Source organism: Orycteropus afer, unplaced genomic scaffold (assembly GCF_000298275.1).
Source record: "Orycteropus afer afer isolate SDZICR_OR568_19922 unplaced genomic scaffold, OryAfe1.0 scaffold00002, whole genome shotgun sequence".
NCBI classification, from domain to species: domain Eukaryota; kingdom Metazoa; phylum Chordata; class Mammalia; order Tubulidentata; family Orycteropodidae; genus Orycteropus; species Orycteropus afer.
In genome coordinates, this window is record NW_006921589.1 from 5209484 (window position 1) to 5217876 (window position 8393).

The window sequence follows — 8393 nt, forward strand, 5'->3', positions numbered from 1 at the left end:
ATAGTTTCCAAAAAAGGAGAGCAACTCTGGTACAAAAAGAATAGTGTTTTTTCCTTTTAAATCTTTGTCAGTGACTTTTACACTATGCTAGAACGTGCATGTAAATGTAAAATGAAAATTGACTTAGACTGTCCAAATAGTACAAATAGAATTTACAAATTCTCTCTTGGAACTTGAGGTCAATGACAAAATAGATTCAAAATTAGAACGCATGCATGTATGTGCACTGCACGCACATGCACAAACACACACATTTATTTAAGGAACTAAAATACAGATAAACAGCCAATTACGTTTTTAAGAATCACTTTTTCTTTTTTTCAATTAAAAATATTGGCTTTTTTTTTTTTTCTGCCTGAAGAATTTGTGTGAACATAAACATTTCTTGCTATGGCTAAATGAGTATGTTGCTAAATTATGCAGAAAGATAGTAGTGCATTATGGTAAACACACTTTTAAACATCTTTGTGTAAAATATCTAAGAAAAGAATAATTTATAAAATATGAGTGGACGTATGATTGAGAGTATCGTGTTGAACTCCTTTACCGTCTCTAGTCAGAGGAAGGAGGAATGCCGTTACTAATCAAGGTTTATTTAATCTTGTGAACGCAGCCAGGATCTGCGAGGATCTAAAAGGCGATAAAGTAACATGTCATCAGGTATCCCTTATCTAATGTCCATTATTTAGACATAGTCTTGAACTAAAAAAGTACATTTCAAAAATCCTTAGGACGTGAAATTAAAATTGTAAAAAGTCCCAAAATCTTCTCAATAAAATTTTTTCTTTTTATTAGAAGGAAATTACATCAGAGCTTATTTATTTATCTCCTATTTAGGTGAAATTCTAACAAGTTTTGAATTATACACCATAGGAATTTCAGTGATAAAATCCAATTATTTAATTTAGAGAAGGGATAATAATGGTAACAAAATGATGATGATGATGACTATGCTTTTCCTTCATTCTGCTCAAAGTTGGTAAACAACTAACTATAAAGGGCTTGATAACTTGGCTAGGGTTATTCAGCCAAATGTGTATTGAGCTCCTACTCCATACCAGGCACTCTTTTGGGTGCTTGGGTTATATCAATGAGCAAAGTAGGCAAATTCCTTGCTGCTATGGAACTGATAGTTTAGGGAAAACAGAGGATGAATAAGAATATAATACTCAAAAACAAACAAACAAACAAAATATAAAGCCAAACTCATTACCATCAAATCAATTCCAACTCACAGCAACCCTATAGGACAGAACAGTATTGCACCCTATAGGCTTTCCAAGTCTGTAAATCTTTATGGTAGCAGACTGCCACATGATTCTCCTTTGGAGTAGGCTGGCAGGTTTGAATTTCTGACCTTTTGATTAGCAGCTGAGGGCTTAACCATAGTGCCACCAGGACTCCTATGAATATAACAGGTAAAAAAAAAAAATTGGTATGTTAGAAGGTAGTAATAAATATGGAAAAAGGAAAACTAGAGTGAGATAAATGGGTCAGGTATGTCAAGATATGTCGTAATTTTAAATGGAATATTCCAGATGAACCTCAGGGATAAAAATGACATTGTCCATACTTGAAAGTGGTGGAGTTGGTCTTATGAAGTTACGGAAGATAAGAATCCTAGGCTGAAGGAAAGGCCACAGGAAAGGCCCCAAGACTAAAAATATGTCTTGAATATTCTAAAAAGAACAAGATTTGGGCTGGCATGGACTGTGAGCAAGGTGGAAGAACTGTAGAGGTGATGACAGAAGGGTGACAAGTTACATAGTAAGAAATTTAATCTCCAAAGAGGAGGTCTGACCTTCCCAGTTCCTAGGAAGTAACTCCCAAATCCGGGAACTTTCTCCAATACAGCATCTTTGCTATTCATGATAGGCCTATCAATCTTAGGGTCAGGGCTGGCCATGCCAGAGAGACCAACAATATGATTAGGTGGTTGGGACTCTGAGCCTCTAGGGAATGGACAGGGATGGAAACTGAGTTCAAGCAGGTGGGTAATAACTCAATTAATCATGCCTTAAAAAAGAAGCTTCAATAAAAACTCTGAACATCAAGGAACTTCCGTGATTGGGAATACTCTGTGTGTACATGAAGAAATCCTCATGATCATTAGCCATTAGACAGATGCAAATCAAAACCACAGTGAGATATTATTTCATTTTAATAGTAAAGTTCAAAAAAATAGAAAACAACAAATGTTGGCAAGGGTGTGGAGAGACTGGAACCCTTAGACACTGATGGTTGTTGTTGTTGTTATGTGCCGTCGAGTCAGACCCGACTCATAGCGACCCCTCCTTGGGTTTCCGAGGCAGTTTCACTATGGAAGTAGATTGCCCCATCTTCCTTCCCAGGAGTGGCTGGTGGGTTTGAACCGCCAGCCTTCTGGTTAGCAGTCAAGTGCCTTAGGCACTATGCTACCAGAGCTCCCTAGGTTTATATATGGAGGGAAACTTTCTTTGTTGGTTGCCAGGGGTGGGAGAGGTGGGGAGGGAACACTGCAAAAAAAAAAAAAAAAAAAAATGCATTGACCCATGTCACTTTGTTGTTGTTGTTGTTATGTGCCATCGAGTCGAACCCACCTCATAGTGATCCCTCCTTGGGTTTCCGAGGCAGTATCACTACGGAAGTAGATTGCCCCATCTTCCTTCTGAGGAGTGGCTGGTGGGTTTGAACTGCCAGACTTCTGGTTAGCAGTCAAGTGCCTTAGACACTATGCTAGCTGGAGGGATTGTAAAATGGTGTAACAACAGTGAAAAAGAGTATGGCACTTCCTTAAAAGTTGGAAATAGAAATATTATATGATCTAGCTTTTCCACTACTAGATACATATCCTAGAGAAATAAGAGCCTTCATACAAACAGATATATGTACACCCATGTTCACTGCAGCATTATTCACATTAGCAAAAAGATGGAAACCACCTAAGTTCATGGTGTAGGCTCGTCTATTGTTTGGTTGAAAGTTGATGTTGCCTTTAACTCTAGTGTTCCTCCCAGTGTCTTCCTTTGCCTTGATCACTTTGTGCTGACTCTCCCGTAATTGTATATTGCCTTTTCCTTCACCCAAATTAATGTGTCTACTATCTAGTTAGTGATTTACTCTTCCTTCTCCTCCTACCCTGGTGAACTTCAAAGAATTTTTTTTTCTGTGTGTTAACCTTCTCTTGAATTTTTACAGTAGCGGTCTGATACAATAATTTTTCTTTTTGTGATTGATTTCACTAGCATAATATCCTCTAGGTTCATCCACGTTATGAGGTGTTTTGCAGATGGGTCATTATTCTTTAACACAATATAGTATTATTCCATTATGTGTAGTATGTGCCATAGTTTGTCCATTCATCTGTTGAATGGCACTTAGGTGGTTAGAGTTTGCTTAAATTGAGTATTTTAGAATAATAAAGAGTTTGGGGAAGTCAGCCTGCTTCCTGAAATTCATATTCTGATTATTATAGTTTTTAGCTTGGAGCAAGAGAAAAAAGGGGACCCAGAGAGAAGCTTACTGCCCAATAGGCACAGGGAGTGATATCACCTTCCTTGCTTCATTTAAAATCAAGTACTGATGAGTTTGTGAAATTACCAAAGGAGAACATCTCAAAAGAAGCATGAGACGGTGTTTGGAATGTGCATATTCACTTCTAGGGTCCTGCCATCTGGAACGGTTGTGAGGAATCCTTATGATCTCCCCTTATACCTTAGAGGACATAGTCAACCTTTCTTTTTATAACAAGGTAAATGCTAGGAAAAAAGTAACCAGTGTTGGCAACTTCTTTTCTCACTCCAGCTTTCCAGGAAAGAGGCTAATAAAGGTTCTAAGTGCTTTATGAGGGTATGTCCTTCAGGATCATGGCAAAAGGAGAGAGAATATAGCAAAGTTCTTGGATGCAGAAGTGGCTGAATCTAGGTGATGCTTAGAGAGTATGTTACTTTCTTAGGGCTGCACTTGTTTTTGTTGTTATGTGTTGTCGAGTCGGACCCGACTCATAGCGACCCCTCCTTGGGTTTCCAAGGTAGTATCACTACGGAAGTAGATTGCCCAATCTTCCTTCTGGGGAGTGGCTGGTGGGTTTGAACCGCCAGCCTTCTGGTTAGCAGTCAAGTGCCTTAGGCACTATGCTACCAGAGCTCCCAAAGACACTACAACAGAGTGGGGAGCTAAAAATGGTGGAAATTTATTCTCTCACAGTTCTGGAGGCTACAAGTCTGAACTCAGGCTGTCGCAGGGCCCTGCTCTTTCTGAGTGCTCTGAAGGAATGTCCTTGCTTCTGGGAACTACAGTCAGTCTTTGGTTTAAAGCTGTAGCCTAACTCCAACCTCTGCCTCCATTGTCACATGGTGTTCTTTCCTCTGATGGAGGGAATGTCTCTGTTTTCATAAGGACACCACTCATATTGGATTAGGGTCCACTCTACCCCAGGATAATCTCATGTTAACTGATACTATCTTCAAAAACCCCATTTCCAAACAAGGTCACATTCACAAGTATCAAGCATTAAGAGTACAACATATCTGTGTTAGAGGACAAAATTCAGTCCATAACAGAGTTTCCCCCAAGATGGAGAAGAAAGTAGAAGTCCTGTCATGTCTCCTTGGTCACTGTGGAATTCCCAAAGAGGTGGCTAGACCTGCAAAATACAGCTTGTGGGTGATGGAATTATGCATATTAATAAAAAAATCTAGAAGAAAACATCCCTGAGTCCGAGGCTGGCACAGAAACAGCATAGCCATCACCTTCAACTAGACTTGGACGTGTGCTCAGGGTCCATCAGGGCTGAGCAGTGTTGCCGGCCCAGAGACCCCCATCTCCACAAGCTCTGACTTACATCAAGCCCTTTAGCGTGTGCCCAAGATAGGTACATACAGAAATTCACAAACATGCTTGAGCTTCAATTTCCCATGACCAGGTTGGGTGGTGCACAGAACAGACTGTATTTTTGCAGAAATAAAAAGAATGTGACATATTAGCATCCTAGTGCTATGTACTAGAGCGTATTCATTTTTCATGGAACATAATATTCAAGGCCTTTCAAAAATGTGTTTCAATCTGTTTTTCTGGGCCTATTTCTCACCATTTTCTTTCCTGATTTCTCTACTTTCCACCCAACTTTATACTTGAAGTGTTACCTCCTTAGTAATGCCTTTTCGATTCCCTCAAATTAATTGCTTTTGGGCATTTTTACTTATGCTTCTGCATTAACACTTTTATTCATGGCATATAATATTAAGTTTTGTACATGTTTATGGCCTACAAATACTGTTAGTTACTTCAGAGCTATAGCAAGGAATTCTTCATCTTTGTAGCCTCATTACTTAGGTTAGTATTCTACTTATTACAAGGCTCAATAAATATGTTTCCTACTTGTTTAATTAAAAGCTTATGAGGGCAGGAAAGGCAAGAAAATGCATACAGTCTGGAAAGAATAAGTAAAACGATCCCTATTTGCAGATGACATGATTGTCTTCATATAAAATCTCAAAGAATCCACAGAAACCTCCTAGAACTAATAAATGAATTCAATGAGATCTCAGAATACAAGAGCAATACCAATATATATATATATATATATATATATATATGTTTCTAAATGCAAGTAATGAACAATTAAAAACTGAAATTAAAAATATACTATCAGTTATAATCACTCTGAGGCATAAAATAATGAGATATAAATCTACCAAAACATGTACTCAATCTGTATTCTGAAAACTACAAAATGCTAATGAAAGAATTCAAAGAAGACCTAACTAAATGAAGAGATGTACTGAGTTCATGGGTTAGAAGAGTCAACATAGTAAAGATGTTAATTCTTCTCAACTTGATCTACAGTTTTAATACAATTATTACACAAATTCAGCAGGATTCCTTGTAGATATGGACAAGATGAATCTGAAACTTATATGCAAACATGAAATAACAATATCCAGTTAACTTTGAAAAAGAAGAATAAAGGAATCATATTCCTTGATTTTAAAACTTAATGTATAACTGCTCAATAAGATAGTGTGGTGTTGGTGGAGAAATAGATAATGTGAATCGTTAGAATGGAAGGGAGGATACAGAATAGACCCACTCTAATTCAATCAACTGATACTTGACAAAGATGCAAAAACAATTCAATGGGAGAAAGACAGGCTTCTCAACAAAGAGCGCTGGAAAAATTATTCAGAAGCAGAATAATGGACCTTGAACTATACTCAAATCTTATACAAAAATTGGCTCAAGTTGTATTATAAATATAAATGTAAAACATAAAACCATGAAACTTTTAATACAAACTTTAAGAATGAAGGTTAGGCAAAAACTTCTTAGACATGACACCAAAGACACAAAGAATAAAAGAAAATTTGGTAGGTTAGATTTCATCAAAATTAAAAACTCCTGCTTTGTAAGACTTGTCTGTCACTTTGTTATACTGTAGTGTCTTGCATGTTGCTGTGATGCTGAAAGCTATACCATCAGTATTTTAAATTCCAACAGGAGCACCCAAGGTAGACTGAGTTCAGTGGAATTTACAGACTAAGTCAGACTGGGAAGAAGGACCTAATGACCTGCTTCTGAAAAAACTGGCCATGAAAACCTTATGGATAGCAGCAGAATGATTGCATTGGACTTGGGTCCACAACCAGCGCCCACAGAAGCAGCAGCCAGGAGAACAAATGACTTCATGTATTGGGCAGATCGACTGCAAAAGACCTCTTTAAAGTGTTTAAAAGAAAGATATCACCTTGAGGACTAACGTATGCCTGGCCGAAGCCGTGTTTTGTTTTTAATAGTCTCATATGCACCCAAAAGGCAAATAATGGATAAAGAAGATCTAAGAAGAATTGATGCATTTGAATTATGGTTTTGGCAAAGAATACTGACTACCAGGAGAACAAACAAATCTATTTTGGAAGAAGTACAGTCAGAATGCTCCTCAGAAGCAAGGATAGTAAGACTTCATCTCACATATTTTAGACATGCTATCAGGAGGGAGCATAGTGGCTAAAGCACTTGACTGCTAACCAGAAGGTTGGCGGTTCAAACCCACCAGCCACTCCTCGGAAGGAAGGTTGGGCAATCTTACTTCAGTAGTGATACTGCCTCAGAAACCCAAGGAGGGGTCACTATGAGTCGGGGCTGACTCAACGGCACATAACAACAACAACAACAACAATTGGGAGGGAGCAGTCCCTGGAGAAGGACATCATTCTTGGTAGAGGGTCAGTGAAAAAGAGAGAGACCCTCCACAAGATGGATTGACACAGTGACTGCAACAATGGGCTCCCACGTAGATATGATTGTGAGGATGCCACAAGTTTCATTCTGTTGTATGGAGGATCATTATGAATTGGAACCAACTCGATAGCATCTAACAACAGGAATAGCAACAGCTTTGTAAGAGACTCACCCTGTTAAGAGGATGAAAAGACAAACCACATAGTAGAAGCAAATATGCGTAGATCACATATCCGACAAAGTAGTCATAGCCTTAAAATACAAAGAACTATCTAAACTCAGCAGTAAGAAAGAAACAAACCTCAATAGAAAATGGACATTTCACCAAGGAAGAAATAAGGACGTTAAAATAAGTGCATGAAAATATATTGAACATTATTATCATCGTTGTTGTTAGGTGCCAAGTCATTTCTAACTCATACTGACCCTATGTACAACAGAAAGGAGCTCTGGTGGCATAGTGCCTAAGGCACTTGACCACTAACCACAAGGCTGGCAGTTCAAACCCATTAGCCACTCCTCGGAAGGAAGGCTGGGCAATCTACTTCCGTTGAGATACTGCCTCGGAAACCCAAGGAGGGGTCGCTAAGAATCGGGACCAACTCGATGGCAGTGAGTTTGTGTTTGTCCAACAGAATGAAACTCTGCCTGGTCCCGCAACACCCACACAATCATTGCTGTGCTTGAGCTTACTATGGTAGTCATTGTGTCAGTCCATCTACTTGAGGCTCCTTCTCCTGTTTGATGAGCCTCTACTTTGCCAAGCATGATATCTTTCTCTAAGGACTGGCTCCTTCTAATACCATGACCAAAGTATGACAGAGAAAGCCTGGCAATTCTCATTTCTAAGGAGCATTCCAGCTGTACTTCTTTCCAAGACAGATCTGTTTGTTCTTTTGGCAGTCCATGGTATGTTGTTATTGTTATGTGCCATCAAGTCAGACCCAACTCATAGCGACCCCTCCTTGGGTTTCCCAGGCAGTATCACTACGGAAGTAGATTGCTCAACCTGCCTTCTGAGGAGTGGCTGAGTCCATGGTATAGGCAAATTAAAACCACAATTAGATACAACTACATATTTGTTGTTGTTGTTGTTATGTGCCGTCAAGTCAGCCCTGACTCATAGCGACCCCTCCTTGGGTTTCCGAGGCAGTATCACTACATATTTGTTGTTG